Raw genomic sequence first — 19,139 nt, forward strand, 5'->3', positions numbered from 1 at the left:
GGATACAAAATCATGAAAACCTAATTTCTTTCCCCAGAGACTTATGAATGTGGCTGAAAAGAAAAAGTACAACACATGCAAAATAATTATGAAATAATGATGTATGACGGGAATTCAGAGAAGGGAGAGATCAGTGTGCATGAATTAACGAGAAAAAGCCTTATGGAGAAGGAGCAGCATAGGTTAGATCTTAAGGAATGAGAAATATTGCAGCAGATGAGAAGCACTGCCAGAGCAGGTTATAATATAGTAGTGGAAGAGAAACTGAAATAAATATATTTAAGAATGCTAAGAGTTTGTGGGCCGGGCATGGTGGCTCACGCCTATAATCCCAGCACTTTGGGAGGCTGAGGCAGGCAGATCACTTGAGGTCAGCAGATCGAGATCAGCCTTGCCAACAAGGCAAAAACCCTGTCTCTACTAAAAATGCAAAAATTAGCCCAGTGTGGTGGCATGTGCCTGTAATCCTAACTACTCGAAAGGCTGAGGCACGAGAATTGCTTGAACCACCTGGGAGGCAGAGGTTGCGGTGCACCACTGTACTCCAGCCTGGGTGACAGTGAGACTCTGTCTCAAAAAAAAAAAAAAAAAAAAAAAAAAGAGTTTGTGACTTAGATTTAATGCCATCTGCAAAACAGGTGAAAACAACTATTGCAGTGCTCTGAAACTCAACCAAAAACATATAATAATCTGAAAAGTGTTTAAGCTTGAGAAACTGCTAATCTTCGCACAACAGCAGTGGGAATTCATGCCTGCAGCTGCTCCCATCCCACTCCACACTTTCTTTCAAGTTTGGTTGGTTGGTTGGTTATAGAGGGTCTTCCAGGGTGAGAAGGGTTTTGAGGACTAGTACCTTACCTGCTGTGCTTGGAAAATTTTCACTCATCTCTGAGTGGCAGTTATTGCATATGCGTGCCAGCACTGTGGAAATTACTGTCTTGATGGCATGTGTGCTTTGAGAGCCAGTGGGTCTTTCAGCCTAAGATAATGGTTAGCTGAGGCTTCATGCATATGCAGAGGAGCCATGAAAAAGGGTCGAGGGGGAAGAAAAATCTGGGTAGATGTGCAGATCCTTTGGCAAAGGAAAACAACTTTTGTTGACCTGGGATATTTGAGTGAATCCTCTGTTGAATAGTTGGCTGCCCACTAAGATACATAGATAACATGGCCAGACCCGGCTTTAAAGTAATGCAAGAATAAAAGAAATAATAAAACTGAACAGAGAAATCAGAAATTGCAAATTGTGGAATAAGACAGATTTCATAGAATCCAGAGTAATGTTATACTGTATTATATAAAATGTCTATTTTTTTTTTTTTTTTTTGAGATGGAGTCTCGCTCCCTCACCCAGGCTGGAGTGCAGTGGTGCAATCTTGGCACACTGCAAGCTCCGCCTCCCGGGTTCACGCCATTCTCCTGCCTCAGCCTCCCAAGTAGCTGGGACTACAGGCACCCGCCACTGCGCCAGGCCAATTTTTTGTATTTTTAGTAGAGACGGGGTTTCACCGTGGTCTCGATCTCCTGACCTCGTGATCCGCCCGCCTTGGCCTCCCAAAGTGCTGGGATTACAGGCGTGAGCCACTGTGCCCAGCTTAAAATGTCTATTTTTAAATATAAAATTATGACACATGCCAAGAAACAGGAAATTGTGGCAGTGAGAAAAGGCAGACAATAGAAATCATACCTGATTGGTCTTCAGCAAAGCCTGAGTCCTGTCCTCTCACTCTCCCTTCTGGACAGCATGAGCTTCACCACTAGCTCCACGTTCTCCACCAACTACTGGTCTCTGGGCTTTGTCCAGGTGCCCAGCTGTGGCACCCAGCCAGTCAGCAGCGTGGCCAGCATCTATGCAGGCACCGGGGGCTCCGGTTCCCGGATCTCCGGGTCCCACTCCACCAGCTTCCCGGGCAGCATGGGGTCCAGGGGCCTGGCTGTGTGGAAGCCCGGGGGCCTGTCAGGACTGGGAGGCATCCAGAACGAGAAAGAGACCATGCAAAGCCTGGATGACTGCCTGGCCTCCTACCTGGACAGAGTGAGGAGTGTGGAGACTGGAAACCAGAAGCTGGAGAGCAAAATCCGGGAGCACCTGGAGAAGAAGGGACCCCAGATCAGAGACTGGAGCCATTACTTCAAGACCATTGAGGACCTGAGGGTTCAGATCTTCCCAAATACTGTGGACAATGCCTGCATCATTCTGCAGATCAACAATGCCCGTCTTGCTGCTGATGACTTCAGAGTCAAGTATGAGACAGAGCTGGCCATGCCCTAGTCTGTGGAGAGTGACATCCATGGGCCCCGCAAGGTCACTGATGACACCAGTGTCAATGGCTGCAGCTGGAGACAAAGATCGAGGCTCTCAAGGAGGGGCTGCTCTTCATGAAGAAAAACCACGAAGAGAAAGTAAAAGGCCTACAAGCCCAGATTGCCAGCTCTGGGTTGATCATGGAGGTAGATGCCCCCAAATCTCAGGATCTCACCAAGATCATGGCAGACATCTGGGCCCAATATGACGAGCTGGCTCAGAAGAACCAAGAGGAGCTGGACAAGTACTGGTCTCAGCAGATTGAGGAGAGCACCACAGTGGTCACCATGCAGTCTGTCGAGGTTGGAGCTGCTGAGTTAATGCTCATGGAGCTGAGATGTACAGTCCAGTCCTTGGATATTGACCTGGACTCCATGAGGAATCTGAAGGCCAGCTTGGAGAACAGCCTGAGTGGGGTGGAGGCCCGCTATACCCTGCAGATGGAGCAGCTCAACCGGATCCTGCTACACCTAGAGTCAGAGCTGGCATAGACCCGGCAGAGGGACAGGAGTAGGAGGCCCTGCTGAACATCAAGGTCAAGCTGGAGACTGAGATCGTCACCTACAGTCACCTGCTGGAAGATGGCGAGGACTTCGGTCTTGGTGATGCCCTGGACAGCAGCAACTCCAGGCAAACCATCCAGAAGACCACCTCCCGCAGGATAGTGGATGGCAGAGTGGTGTCTGAGACCAACAACATCAAAGTTCTGAGATATTAAGCCAGCAGAAGCAGGGTACCCTTTGGGGAGCAGGAGGCCAATAAAAAGTTCAGAGGTCAAAAAAAAAAAAAGAGAAAAAAAGAAAGAAATCATACCTGATTATCTCCAGATGTTAAATTTTACAGATAAGGATTTTAAAGGAGCTATTATAAATATGTTCTAAGAACTAAATGAGCTGTGTATAAAGCATTAAAGGAAAGGGTTATAGCAATAACTCAACAAATAGAGAATCTCAGCAAGGAGTTAGAATTTATGTAAGACTCAAGTGGAACTTCTGCTGTTGAAAGGATATAAAAGATACAGAAAGTGAAATAGGTCTGGATGCAGTGGCTCACACCTATAATCCCAGCACTTTGGGAGGCCAAGGTGGGTGGATCGCTTGAGCTCAGAAGTTCAAGAACAGCCTGGGCAACATGGTGAAACTATGTCTCTACCAAAAAAATACAAAAAAATTAGCTGGGCTTGGTGGCACATGCCTGTGGTCCCAGCTACTTGGGAGGCTGAAGTGGGAGGATTGCGTGAGCCTGGGAGGCAGAGGTTGCAGTGAGCCCAGATCTCACCACTGCACTCCAACCTGAATGACAGAGTGAGACCCAGTCTCAAAAAAAAAAAAAAAAAAAAAAAGTTCGTAAGTGGTTTTATGGATGTAGATCTAATATGTCTTGTTAAGTTTTTGTCTAAATATTTGTAGTGGGTAAGCGTATGGTGATGTTGAATAGAGTGGACTCTTTAGTAACTACTGTTGGGGAGGAATAATTTTCTCTCCTCTCAAATTCTTTGGGGAGAGGGCTGCAATTTAAACTGACGAAAGGCAGATTAGCAAGAGGACAAAAAAATCAGATTTAATTACATATGTCCATATTGGAGTTTGCAAAAAAAAAATGTGACTTAAGGTGAGTGGTTTATATATCATCTCAATAGGAGATGGGGATGGAGAGGGACACAAGGGCACATTTTGTAGGACAAATGACTTCTTAGAATGAGAGCGGAAGAAAGGGCAGTTGTGACTTTTTAGAAAATTAAGGTGGTCCTTAGGAGAAAAGACAGGAGATGCAATAGTTTTGTAACAATATCTGTTTGGGTGTGATCCTAGAAGAGATTAAGTTGCCCCAGGGGAGGAGATTTATGACAAATGAGGTTTTTTGGAGGGCTCTGCTCTGCTTTTAGATAGATAAAGGATACTAGGAACTTGACTGCCATCAACAATCCACGAGTCGATACATACATGCAGACATACATACATACATACAGTTGAGTTTATGACAGTTGAGTTTGTGTGTTCATTTATTTATTTTAGAGAGAGAGTCTCCCTCTTCACCCAGGCCCAGGTGCAGTGGTCCAATTATAGCTCACTATAATCTTGAACTCCTGGGCTCAAGAGATCCTCCCATCTCAGCCTCCTGAGTAGCTGGGACTATAAGTCATGCCACTATGTTTGGCTAATTAAAACAAAAATTTTTTTTTGAAGAGAAAAGGTCTCACTATGTTACCCAGGCTGGTCTTGAACTCCTGGCTTCAATCAATCGTCCCATCCCAGCCTCCCAAAATGTTGGAATTACAAGTATGAACCACCACATCTGGCCCAATCGTTTTATTCTCATTTTATACATGAAGAAGCTAATAGAGGTTCAGTCACACAGTGAGTCATGGACCCAGGCTTCTACTTGATCCTCAAGCTATGTTCTTTCCAGGAACCATACTATTTGTCATTATGGAGGGCATTCCTCCATACATACACAGGCATATTCTGTCTATGGACTCTATTAAGGTTGCCCTAACCTCAGATTTATATATTTACACCTTTCTGACCAGTTATTTTCAGAGGTAACAAAGATTTCTTAAAAAAAAAAAAAAAAAAAAAAGGTAGGAGGTTATGTTAGGAGCAATTAAGCAATTTGTTTATCTCTTCCAGAGTACCTAGGACTACAGGTGTGTGCCCCCTTGCTGGGCTAATCTTTGTATGTCTTCTTTTGAGAAGTGTCTGTTAATGTCTTTTGCCCACTTTTTAATGGTGTTGTTTTTTGCTTGTTGAACTGTTTAAATTCCTTATTAGATATTTGTTAGATGCATAATTTATGCATATTTGTGAATCTATAAATATTCACAAAAATATTCACTACAAATATTCACAAACTGTACATCCAACAAAGGTCTATAGATTGTTTGCTCTGTTGATATTCTCTTTTGCTGTGCAGAAGCTCTTTACTTAGTTCCCAATTGTCAATTTTGTTTTTGTTGCAGTTGCTTTTGAGGACTTTGCTAAGGCCAGCGTCCAGAATGGTATTTCCCAGGTTTTCTTCTAGGATTTTTATAGTTTAGGGAGTCCTTTCCCCATTGCTTGTCATTGTCGACTTTGTTGAAGATCAGATGGTTGTAGATATATGCAGTTTTATTTCTGGGTTCTTTTTTCTGTTCCATTGGTCTCTGTGTCTGTTTTTGTGCTGTCATCATGCTGTTTTGGTTACTCTAGCCTTATAGTATAATAGTTTGAAGTCGGGTAATATGATGCCTTAGCTTTGTTCTTTTTGCCTGGGATTGCTTTGGTTATTCAGGCTCTTTTTTGTTCTATATGAGTTTTAGAGTAGTTTTTCTAATTTTGTGAAAAGTGACATTGGTAGTTTAATAGGAATGGTATTAAATCTATAGATTGCTTTGGATAGTTTGACCATTTTAACAATATTTATTCTTCCAATCCATGAGCATAGAATGGTTTTCCATTTGTTTGTATCATCTCTGCTTTCTTTCAGCAGTGTCTTGTCGTTCTCCTTATATCTTTAACCTCATTGGTTAGATGTATTTCTAGGTATTATGTCTGTGTGTGTGTGTGTGTGTGTGTGCGCGCACGCGCGCGCGCGTGTGCGCCCATTGCAAATGGGATTGCATTCTCGATTTAGCTCTCAGTTTGGATGTTATTCATATATAGAAATGTTACTGATTTTTCTACATTGATTTTTTTATCTTGAAACTTACTGAAGTTGTTTATTAGATCTAGAAGCTTTTGGGTGGAGTCTTTCGGGTCTTCTAGGTATACAATCATATTGCCAGTGAAGAGAGATAGTTTGACTTTTTTATTTTTTCCTATTTGAATGCCTTTTATTTCTTTCTCTTGCCTGATTGCTCTGGCAACCAGTAGCTTCTTAAGAGAGTTTTTGTGTTAGGCGTATATTTTGATGCAGTGTCTCTGCATAAGCAAAAGATACTTCTGTTATTTTAGTACGTTTGACGTATACCATTTAGTTACTTAGAATTTTTCAGTGTGGAAAAGGACTTCCCCAATTTTATTTTATTATTATTTTTTCTTCATGTAAACACATCGTTTAATGAACTCAAAGGAAGTCTCCTTTACATGATAACAATAATATAAGAAGAACATGGCTATTAGAAAATTGTGGTTGCTAATTTCAGGAATACTATTATTTAAAAGTCCAGTGCCAAGTTATGTCCAATACAAAGTAATTTCAAGAATGGGTAGATTCCTTCACCTGTTTCCAGTTTTTTAAATAAAGTAACAAAAAACAGCTGGCAACTGACGATATAGAACAGATGTAAGTGCTTCCAAAATAATTTAAGTTAATGAGACTCCGTTTATAGGCATAAATATAGGTGATACGAGGAACCATTCAGGGAACCAGTGAAGTCTGATGGAGAAAGCCACACATAATCATGAAGTGTCTGCTTAGAGATATTCTCCAATTTCACATGTACTTTGAGAATGTTTTCTTTATCTTGCCCATCTTTTATTTCTTTCTTTGGTATTAGCACAGTGCCCTGTATCTAGTAGACCCTCATATATATATATATTTTGCCTAAGTGAATTTTAGGAAGCTTGCTATACAAGTAGTTACACTCGTCCTTTATTTTTTAGTATCACTTTTTTATGATTGAGAATATCTCTTAATCTAAGGAATCATATGTACTGTGCCTAGGTGTTTACATTTTCATACCCAGTTGGGTACAAAACCTAAGGACATCCCTCCATTTGGAGAGGAATGGGATGTGCATGTCGCTCTCTGTCTCCCTGGCACATGCTTTATTGAGCACCCATGTAGTTTAGACTTTGTCAAGTTGCTTGTATTCACAATTAATACTGCCTACTAAATTATTCTTGGGAAAATTCACGAAGATTTTCTTTTGATGTATAACTTTTATTTATTTTTTGAGACGGAGTCTTGGCTCTGTCACCAGACTGGAGTGCAGTGGTGTGATCTTGGCTCACTGCAACCTCCATCTCCTGGGTTCAAGCGATTCTCCTGCCTCAGCTTCCCAAGTAGCTGGGACCGCAGGCACGTGCCACCACGCCCAGCTAATTTTTGTATTTTTAGTAGAGTTGGGGTTTCACTATTTTGGCCAGGATGGTCCCGATCTCCTGACCTTGTAATCCGCCCGCCTCGGCCCCCCAAAGTGCTGGGATTACAGGTGGGTGCAACTGGGCTGGCCAGCTTTTCATTTTTATAAATTCATAGTGCCTTTTTTAAAAAAAGGGGAATTGCTATGGAAAGTGTCAAAGTCAAAATAAAAATATAGAGATGAATCTCTATGCAAAACATTTTATTTGAGAATGTACGTAAAACAGAATTGCAATGTGGGGCACATACACAGATTGGGGTGATTTTGGTATGTCTGAAGAACAAAGAAAAGCTTGGGAAATTAGAGAAATGCAACATACTGTTTTAGAAGAAAGCTCATTGGCGCTAGAGTGACAACGGTGGAGTCATGCTAGTTCGTTTCAGCAGTTACCAGTTATAACTGATCTTAGGGTTATAGGGTTATAGCAGGCAGTTTCAGCAGCTGGGCTTTATGGCTGATTTTTGGAGCAGGTGCTATGTGCCCCAAGTGCTTTCCCCCACCGGCCCCTCAACTCTGATTTAGTTGGGTAAGACAAAAATGACCTAATTTGTATGATTAGCTCTCACCAGATAATCCCAGTTGTTCATATTTTATCCTTTAGTAATAAATACATTGCACCTAGCCCAAAATTTAACATACTGTCTCTTATTGCATTGATGACAGTCATTAAAGTGCCATTTATTTAGGTATTCTAGTGTTTTGTTTTGTTGTGTTTTGAGAGATCATACCATAATAATTCCAGATAAGTCATTTAAGCTCTTGGAAAGGGATAATGTTTATTGTGCCACTGTGTCGTCCAGAAACTAAGGCAGTGTCTTGTGTAATAATGTGAGACAGGGAGGAAACCAAAGTTTATTGTGTGTGATATGCTAAACAGTTCCCAGAATGTAGCTGTTTATGGTTAGAATATTGTTGGCTACTATGAGTACTAGCAAAAGAGTAACATTATTCAAGAGCTGACTGCAGACCTTGAAGAATGTTTAATCCAATATATTATGATCACATTACACACATCATGTGAAAATATGATGTTTGTGTAGAGAGAATCATAGACTATTGGAAGTGGAAAGAACCTTGAAGATCATGTCATTTAACTGCCTTGTGTTGTAAATGAAGAAAAGAGGTTAAGGGTTTGTCCAGAGGCTCCCATCACGCATCACTGTGATGGGAAAAAATTCTTCTAACAGTGAGTGAAAATTTCTTCATCTCAATTGGTTAGGAATCCCTTATCTCTTGTTATATAGGCATTCTATGGCCATTGTTTCCAAGACAGGATTTCAATAATCAGAAAAATTAAAGTCTTTTGCCAAGCAAGGACATGTGAAAAAGTTATAGTTGACTATCAGTTATTACTTTGAATTTACTTTGAGAAAAGCAAAACAATTTTTTTTTTTTTTTTTTTTGAGACGGAGTCTCACTCTGTCGTCCAGGCTGGAGTGCAGTGGCGTGATCTTGGCTCACTGCAACCTCCACCTCCTCAGTTCAAGAAATTCTCCTGCCACAGCCTCCCAAGTAGCTAGGACTACAGGTGTGCACCACTGTGCCCTGCTAATTTTTGTATTTTTAGTAGAGATGGGGTTTCCCCATGTTGACCAGGCTGGTTTCGAACTCCTGGGCTCAAGTGATCCGCCCGCCTTGGCCTCCCAAAGTGCTGGGATTACAGATGTGAGCCATTGCACATGGCTGAGAAAAACAAAATAATCTTAGTAGCTAAATGGGAGGAATAACTTAATTTCAAAATTGTTCATTAAATAGAATACAGTTAATTCACAATATTAATATTTTTCTCTCATTATTACAAACTGGCAAAAGCGTCATCTTGGATTGGCAGAAGTCCATGGAGTGGTATGTAGAAACCAGTTTCCTAAAGCTGCAGTTGTTAGGTGGAGGTTAAGCATGGTGTCACCGTCCTGAAGTGGTACTGCAGTGGCTAATTTCAACATTTGTCTAATGTAAATAAGGGTTATGTTATTAAATAATTAGAAGTAGAGGCATATTGCTTGGGATAATAGGTATGTGACTCTTCTTTTTGTCATGAAAAATCCCAGAGCCCCTATATATGATACCTGATGTTTTCAATTTGACTGATTTTTGTCAGTTGTGTTTGTGAGGTCTGACCGATATTATTTGCATAGGCAGCAAAGAAGATTTATGCCATTTTCCCAGTCTTTGCTGCTTGTAGACATGGGCTCTTCCAACAGTTCCTTGGCACCAAATCCAGACACCAAGTCTTTCATTTGCCCATCTCTCTGGCATTTTTCAGGCTTTCTGTGGGTATCTGGATTTTCTTCTAGCTCTCTGCCATGGCTCTGTGGCTCTCTTTACTACTCAAAGAAAGGGCTTTACATGTTTGGTATACCATTTATGCTGACAGCTGCCGCACTGGCATAGAGACGTTTTTAATGGGATGAGTTAGCATACTAGGCGATCCAATAACGGAGATGATTTGTGGTGCTCTGGGTTTTAGTATTAGCTTAGAACAACTAAGACCTCAGTGTCTGCTAGATATGATCTCTGTTTATCCGATTATGGATGTAGGAAATCTTAGGGAAATAAGATGACTTTACTGTTACTTCTATTTAATTACTCTTTCTCATGTGGTTTAGGGATGTTTTTTGTAATATGTCTATTACATTTTGTATGTCTAACATTTTGTAATAAATGTTAACTTTGTCTTTGATAAACAGGAGCCACTAGTTTAAATGCTAATTGTGTACATTTTTCATGACCCCAGTCCACTTAATTACTTAAAGCAAATTTTTAGTTTTTGTGTGGTGGTAAGGCAAAGGGCCCAGAACATTATACACCTGACTCACACTTAATACAGTTTTAAAACACATGCTGAACGGATCTTAGTGGGAGGTTAAGAGTAGTCTGTCAGTGTCAACGAATACATACATTATATTGTAAAATTGTAACCATGGGCTAGTTGTTTATGTATTTATTTTAAACTATAATATTTAAACTATGGACACATCTAAAGACTGTGTGAGATTATATTTGCAGACTTTGTATATTTTCTTGTGATATTGAAATTGGTACAGATCTCAAATGGTTTACCAAAATGGTTATTTGCAGGTGACCAAACCAAAGGAATAATGGTTTAATTTCTTACAGAATTGTCTTACTTGCTGTTTGATATATGTATTCCTGAAAATCTGTGCTGTTAGGGCCCTTGCTGGAAACAGATAGCATACTCAAATTGGGTAATTCAAAGAGAGTTTAAATAAAATAACACATGTGGGAGCTAAGACTCATTTTCCGTCCTCCCTTCCCCTCCCCTTCTCTTCCCTCCTACTGTCCCCCTCCCTTTACTTTCCCTCCCCTTCCCTGCCTTCCCTCCCCTTCCTTTCCCTTCCTTTCTCCCTCCTCTCTTTCTGAGACTGGATCTCACTCTGTACCCAGCCTGAAGTGCAATGGCTTGATCCTAGCTCACTGCAGCCTCAAATTCCTGGACTCAAACAAGCCTCACACCTTAACCTCCTGAATAGCTAGGACTACAGGCGTGAACCACCATGTCTGGTTTATTATCATTTCTAAGCAAGAGGAGATAACCCTTAATAAAGCCTGCAGAGAAAGCGACATGAAGAGGGTTAGCAACAGGAACTGAGGCCTCTGGTGGATGGATTTAGCCTGTCTTCAGTAACTTGACAGTGAGACATCTTTTTTCTTTCTTTCTTTCTTTTTTTTTTTTTTGAGTCAGAGTTTCACTCTGTCGCCCAGGCTGGAGTGCAATAGCATGATCTTGGCTCGCTGCAAGCTCTGCCTCCCAGGATCACGCCATTCTCCTGCCTCAGTCTCCCAAGTGGCTGGGACTACAGGCGCCTGCCACCATGCCCGGCTAATTTTTTATATTTTTAGTAGCCAGGATGGTCTCAATCTCCTGACCTTGTGATCTGCCCGCTTCTGCCTCCCAAAGTGCTGGGATTACAGGTGTGTGCCACTGTGCCCTGCCGACAGTGGGGCATCTTGTTTCTCCAGAGGCTTCCTACAGGGTCAACCCAATCAGAAACTAGGGGCTGGATTCTGAAGGTCCAGAGAGCCCAGTGATGCAATTCAGAGGATATGCGTCAGTCTCCTAAGGCAAGGAACAAGATACTGAGAATGCAGTGTGTATTTGGAGGGGCAGTACACTTAATTCTACAAAATTTCACACTAAAATGGATAGAAATAGGCTTGGTGAAAATGTATGCAACATTGTTTTCTGAACAATAATTTGAGTACAAAATTAGAACATTTACAAGTTGTTTTATTGCTAATAAAAAAATTTAAAAAGTAAAAGATTTTACCTAAAAAAGACAAAGATGCCCTGATGGAAGGGGATATAAGAAAGAGGCCGGGCGCGGTGGCTCACGCCTGTAGTCCCAGCACTTTGGGAGGCCGAGACGGGCAGATCACGAGGTCAGGAGATCAAGACCATCCTGAATAACATGGTGAAACCCCGTCTCTGCTAAAAAATCTAGCCGGGCGAGGTGGCAGGCGCCTGTAGTCCCAGCTACTCGGGAGGCTGAGGCAGGAGAATGGCATAAACCCGGGAGGCGGAGCTTGCAGTGAGCTGAGATCCGGCCACTGCACTCCAGCCTGGGTGACAGAGCGAGGCTCAGTATCAAAAAAAAAAAAAAAAAAAAAGAAAGAGATGAGACTGTTAAGTTATGGAGAAAAGAACAAAATGGACAAAGGCCAGGGAGTAACACTCTTTAAGCACTTTCAAAACAGAGGACATGGTTAAACTGAGCCATGAAAAACATGATTTCTCCTGGTTTTCTGCATTCAGTTGATCTAATGTACTTTGTACTCAGTTGCTGTTAAATTATAGTACAAAAAAGTAAAGTGGTATGAATTTTATTTATTAATAAAACTTCCTTTTTTTTTTTTGAGACGGAGTTTTGCTCTTGTCACCCAGGTTGGAGTGCAGTGGTGCGATCTCAGCTCACTGCAACCTCTGCCTCCCAGGTTCAGTGATTCTCCTGCCTCAACCTCCCAAGTAGCTGGGATTACAGGTGCTCGCCACCATGCCTGGCTAATATTTGTATTTTTAGTAGATATGGGATTTCACCATGTTGGCCAGACTGGTCTTGAACTCCTAACCTCAGGGGATCCACCTGCCTCAGCCTTCCAAAGCGCTGGGATTACAGGCGTGTGCCACCGCACCTGGCCATAATACAACTTCTTTGATGTACTGACATTATTCCCCATTGAGAATCATAATTGTAGCAGGAAAGACTGCAGTGTGTGTGGTCATACATACTTTTAACATCCAATTATTGAGGTATAATTGAAATTCAATGAACTATACATAAAGTGTACACTTTTATGTGTTTGATGTGTATATAACTTTGAAACTGTTTCTACAAACAAGACAATGAACATCTTATTCCCCAAAGTTTCCTCATGTCTCTTTGTAATTCTTTCTTCTGCTCCTCCCAGCTCTTTTCTTCAAGATAGCCAGTGTTCTATTTTCTGTTACTATAGATTAGTTTGTGTTTTCTAAAGTTTTATATCAGTGGAATCGTATGGTGTGTACTCTTTTTTTTGTCTAGCTTTGATTACTCATGGCTTAATCTTTTGAGACTCAGTCATGATATTACATGTATCAGTAGTGTGTGTGTGTGTGTGTGTGAGACAGAGTCTCCCTCTGTCTCCCAGGCTGGAGTACTGTGGTGCGATCTCGGCTCACTGAAACCTCTGCCTCCTGGGCCCAAATGATCCTCCCACTGAGGAGCTGGGACTACAGGTGCACCCCACCATGCCTGGCTAATTTTTGTGTTTTTTGTAGAAACAGGGTTTCACCACGTTGCCTAGGCTGGTCTTGAACTCCTGAGCTCATGTGGTCCACCTCCTTTGGTCTGCCAAAGTAGTGCATTCATTTTTATTGTGAAATATTACTATATTGGTTTAGTTTAGTAGAGTATGATTATGCTCTCACCTGTTGGTGGATATTTTGGTTGTTTTTAGAATTTGGCCTTCACAAATAATGCTGCTATGAACATTGTATTCAAGTCTTTGTATAGACATACATACTTCCTTTTCTCTTGAGCAGATACCTACAAGTAGAATGGTTAGATCACATGTTAGATGCATGCTTTTCAAAGTGGTTGTACAATTTTACATCTACAAGTAGTGAATGAAATTTCCAGTTTTTCTGCCACTTGAGAAACACTTGACACTGTCCGTCTATTTTATTAAGTTTTTGATTTTAGCCGTTTTAATAAATACGCAGTGGTGTGTCATTATGGCACCAATTTGGATTTTTACAAGTTGTTCTTCATTTTCAATCCTTAATTCAGTTGCCTCTTCATTCATATCTCCCTCTTATTTGGCCATTTTGAGTTTGTGAATTTCTCATTTATAATATTGTTTACCAGTAAATTGCTTATTTGGCTACAGAGTTACCTCACTTAAGCTCTTGAAAAGCTATACCTGTACTACTTTACATACACTTTTTTTTTGGCATAATGGTTTTTGCACAAAACACAGTTTTAAATAAGTATGTGTTAAGAAGTAATATTTCTATGTGTAATTTCAGGCAGAGACACTATTGCCAGTTTAGTCAAAACAACAGTCTCTAGTCAAAAAATATTGTATCAGACTACTTTGAAATGTAGTTTCCAATTATTGAAGAAATGTCTTTCAAGGAATTACACTTCCGGGTCAGACCTATCAATGTTCTTGCGATGTCCCCTCTCACTTGAATCTGAGCTTCTTTGTGAGACTTGCTTTAACCAATAACATGTCAGTAGACATACCAGAAATGCAAGCTTGATAAATGTTTTTATATTGGGATTTGCTCTGTTAAACCACCATTGTCATTATCATATGAGGGTGAAATACCACATGGAAAAAGAGATTCAACGATCCTCACTCTCTCAACTTGCAGCCAACTCAGAAGTAGAAAATAGCTATACGAATGAGCCCAGGAGAGAATATCAGAAGAACAACCCATCTAATTCACAAAATCTGAGAAATAAAGTGATTATTCTCCTGAGCCAGTATGGTTTCTAGTGGTTTGTCATACAGCAATAGATACATGAACCATAGTAGCCATATTTGTATTAAAACAAAAAGTTTTGCTTTGTTTATATATACCTAGTTAGAGGGTAGATGTGGTAGTACTGTCACAACTCTTTAATCTGTAGTTTACCATGTTTCCCTGTGTTGGAGCACCCTTGATCCTAAGTTGTCGTTTGATTTTAGAGCAAGGGAATCATGAGTCCCAGAAAGGTTGAAAAAAGGGTGAGGGGAATGGTGCAGACACAGGGGAAGCAAAGGGGAAAAAACTTTAATCATTTTTCAAAAGATGGCTTTATGGAGAGGATTGAGGCCTGGCAAAGTGTCTCATGCCTGTAATCCCAAGACTTTGGGAGGCTGAGGTGGGAATATCACTTGAGCCCAGGAGTTCGAGGCTGCGGTGAGTTGTGATTGTACCACTGCACTCTAGCCTGAGTAACAGAGGGAGACTCTGTCTCTTACAAACAAAGCAAAACAAAACAAAGACAGAAAGGGAGAGAATTGAAAATGGATGTACGATAAAAGAAGTTAATTCTCTCTCTCTTTTTTTTTTTTTGAGACAGAGTCTTGCTCTGTTGCCCAGGCTGGAGTGTGGTGGCACAATCTTGGCTCACTGTGAACTCTGCCTTCCGGGTTCACTCCATTCTGCTGCCTCAGCCTCCTGAGTAGCTGGGACTATAGGCGCCTGCCACCACTCCTGGCTAATTTTTTGTATTTTTAGTAGAGACGGGGTTTCACCGTGTTAGCCAGGATGGTCTTGATCTCCTGACCTCGTGATCCGCCCACCTCGGCCTCCCAAAGTGCTGGGATTACAGGCGTGAGCCACCGTGCCCGGCCTAATTCTCTTTAGAGTTAGGTCAGTCACTGAACTGGTTGTATGTTCTAGGAAGTTTCATCATCTCCAAAAATAGTCATGGTGTTTGAGAAACGTAAATTATATGTAATATACTACATGGAGACTGAAAGCCAATGGCGGGTTAATATTGTCAAACTGTGAGAGAAGGCAGTCTTCCATCTTGTGCTTTTTTTTCACACAGAGATTCTTCTTTTATGACTATGCCAGGTTTTTGTGTGTTTTAATTTTAGTACCATAGTGTTGAGGAAAAGAAAATTCTCATTAAAACATGTCTGATTCTGATATTGAATGTCCCCCTGGAAGTGGATCACCTGACTACTACCTTCCAAAATATGACTCCCTGGCAATCTTTCTTATCAATAGCCCCTTACAATCAAGTCACTTCTCACTTTGACTAGTATAATAAACTTTAATTATGTGTTAGTATTCAATTCATATTTTTTTCTCTTGAGTAAATATGTATATAATTCATTATAGTTTTTCCCATTAAAAGTAATGGAAATGATTTTCCATTTAATGCCTTTTCTTTTAGTGGCAGAGTTTTCAGGGAGAAATTCCAGTCACTAAGTAGGCATACATGTATGTATAATTTATGTTGTGCTGTTTTGTTTTAGGTTTCTGTTTTGTGGGATTTGGGGAAGATATTTTTATTAAGATGAAATTCTGGCTTTTCTTCTGGTAGCTTTATGTGAAATGTTGTTATTCCATTTCTGGTCATGATAAATTCAGCATGATTTTTTGGTGATGGCCTTAGCATTCAATTTTAGAGAGGTTGGGGTTCTGGTTGGATAGGTTGTGGGTGTTTTAACTGGTTTCCTTGTGGGAGTATGTTTTTTTTTCTGTAGGCATATTGAAACATAGGATTTCTTTAATAAATGGTACCATGGGGTAACGGCTTTTAGTTTAGGCTTTAGTTAGAAAATCAGTGGATTTTTTGATGAAACCCTTACCTTCAGCTCCTTTTTTCTTTCTTGCATTTATCACAAAATTCCCAAGGGACACATCTCATTTCTGATGCTTTCCTTCTCTGATTCTTTCCCTTTGACTGGTATCTCTTGTCCAGCACATGTTCTCGTCTCCTTCCTTGTGATTCCCTAATAGCCCAGGCTTTGATCCAACAGGTCTTAATCCTGTTTTCAGCATTTCCCTGCTCAGGTTGACGGCTTGCTTCTCAGAGTGAATCCTACATTACTTTTTTGTGTATTCTGTCACCAGTAGGTCCATTCCATTCTTCTGTTTTGCAAGCAATTCTTGCTCAGCTCTGATGCCAGCTCAGGAGTCATCTTGGCCAATTTTGAATATTTATAATCCCCCTACATAATTGTTATTTAAAGTTGGTGGTGTTTCTGTTTTCTAGTTATGCTGTATTGTGATTTAGGGGTGATTTCATTTGTTTCCCTTGTTGATGTGTTGTTTTTTGGAAGATATTTGGAGTTAGGTGGTCATATACACATGCACAAACATATTTGTAAAAATACATGGGTTGGGCCAGGCTCAGTGGCTCTTGCCCATAACCCCAACACTTTGGGAGACCAAGGCAGAAGGATCACTTGAGCCCAGGAATTCGAGACCATCCTAGGCAACATGGTGAAACCTTGTCTCTACAAAAAATACAAAAATGAGCTGGGTGTGGTGGTGTGTGTCTATAGTCCTAGCTACCTGGGAGGCTGAGGTGGCAGGATTGCTGGAGCCCAGGAGGTGGAGGTTGCAGTGAGTTGAGATCACACCACTGCACTGCAGCCTGGATGACAGACTGAGACCCTGTCTCAAACAAAAAAAAAAAAAAACAAAAAAACAAAAATTGGGTTGTGTTTAATGTATTGCAGTGTGGTTTTATTTAACGATGAATATTGTTCCTACCTTTGCACATTATTTCATTATATACGTATCTTAGTAATATACATTTTGAAAATATAGATCATAGTTTAAAAGAGCTTAAAGCTTAACATAGGCCATCTTGTGCTTTCCCCACATCTCCGAATCTCATGTGTGGCTTTATAAGATTTTGTGTCAGAGTATGCTGGTGTCCTAGTTTGTTCCTTGTACTATAACAAAATGCCACAAACTGGGTAATTTATAAATAATAACTATAATAATTTATAAATAAGAGTTCTGGGTGCTGGAAAATCTGTGATCAAGGCAGTGGCAGATTTGGTGTCTGGTGAAGAAGGCTGTCTTTGCTTCCAAGGTTGCGCCTTGAACTCCATGTCCTCACATGGTGGAAGGACAAAAAAGGGCCTAGGGTGCTTTCTGCAACCTATTTTATAAGATTGCTAATCCAGTTCACCAGATTGGGAAAGCTCTGCCCTGATGACTTAATCACCTCCTAAAGGCCCCACTTCTTAATACTATCTCTGGGGATTTCAGTTTTTTTTGTTTTTTTGAGATAGAGTCTTGCATTGTCACCCGGGCTGGAGTGCAGTGGCGTGACCTTGGCTCACTGCATCCTCCGTCTCCCAGGTTCAAGCGATTATCCTGCCTAAGCCTCCCAAGTAGCTGGGATTACAGGAGCCCGCCACCACGCCCGGCTAATTTTTTTTGTATTTTTAGTAGAGATGGGGTTTCACTATGTTGGCCAGGTTGGTCTCGAACTCCTGACCTCATGATCCTCCTTCATCGGCTTCCCAAAGTGTTGAGATTACAGGCGTGAGCCACCGTGTCCAGCTAGTTTTATTTTTGATTAATTAATTAATTAATTTTGAGACAGAGTGTTGCTCTGTTGCCCAGGCTGGAGTGCAACGGTGTAATCTCGGCTTACTGCAGCCTTCGCCTCCCAGTTTCAAACAATTATTGAGCCTCAGCCTCCTGAGTAGCTTGGATTACATGAGTGCATCACCACACCCAGCTAATTTTTTGTATTTTTAGTAGGGATGGGGTTTTGCAATGTTGCCTCAAACTCCTGGGCTCAAGTGATTCTCCCGCATCGGCCTCTGAAAGTGCTGGGACCATAGGCATGAGGCACCATGCCCGGTCCGATTCAAAAATTTAGCATATGAATTTTGGGGGACACATTCAGACCACTGCAGCTGGTAAGGTAAAAAAGAAGAAAGTATTTGTGAAAGGTTTGCTTCTATGCTGTCTGATTCTAAACTTAAGAATAAAAATTGGCCACATATTTATTAAAATAGGATTATCTCCCTAACCATTTTACTACCATATATTTCATGTAGCAGTGTTGCAAAGAGGTATATTTTCCATGATCTACATCTAATTCTTGTCTTTCTTCTCATCTCTCCTGAGCTATTTGTCTCGAAATTTGACAGGTGCCCTTAGAAATGTGACATAAAGAAAGATCACCAGAAGATCGTATCTATAATGTATATCTGAAGAAAGAAGCCCACAAAACAAATATATTTTTTGGGCATAATGATATTGTGGATGATATTAGGCCTTCAGTGGCAGCTTTTGCAATTTAACAGGAACTCTACTTGTAGTGAGATTTCTGTTTAATGGATCCAAATTTGATTTTGTATTTGATAATTTTTTCATATGTAGGTTTAACCTAAGGTTTGTACTCCATAATATTTATTGATATTCCTGAATCCATGGATGAAAATATAGAATAATGGAACTAACAAGGGTTTTGGAGTCACACAGACCTAGCTGTGAGTTACTAGCCGTGTAAACTAAATTACTCAACAGTTCTTAGACTCACTTTCCTTATTTGTAAAGTAGTGCTTATATGTAACTGCTGTGATTGGTTCTTGTGTGAACTCAATGAGGCACTGTTTTCAAGTATAGATTACATCCTGATACATGTTGGGTGTGCCCCATACTATTTGGGTCAGGGAGGTATTAAGGATAGTTAGGTATCACTCTTCACCAGGGATTTCTTTTCATATATATTTATGTACTTTCTTTGAGTGGGAGTTTTGCCTCTATGGCTGTTCGAGACATAGGGCTGTACC

General features: G+C 40.8%; 1 protein-coding gene across 8 annotated transcripts in view; it reads left to right on the plus strand.

Moving 5' to 3' along the window:
* BCAS3 (BCAS3 microtubule associated cell migration factor) overlaps positions 1–19,139 on the plus strand; it is a 722,154-nt gene that overhangs the window by 129,465 nt on the left and 573,550 nt on the right. The gene's annotated exons all lie outside the window — the stretch shown is intronic.

The sequence above is a fragment of the Piliocolobus tephrosceles genome, chromosome 16 (genome assembly GCF_002776525.5).
Source record: "Piliocolobus tephrosceles isolate RC106 chromosome 16, ASM277652v3, whole genome shotgun sequence".
NCBI lineage: Eukaryota > Metazoa > Chordata > Mammalia > Primates > Cercopithecidae > Piliocolobus > Piliocolobus tephrosceles.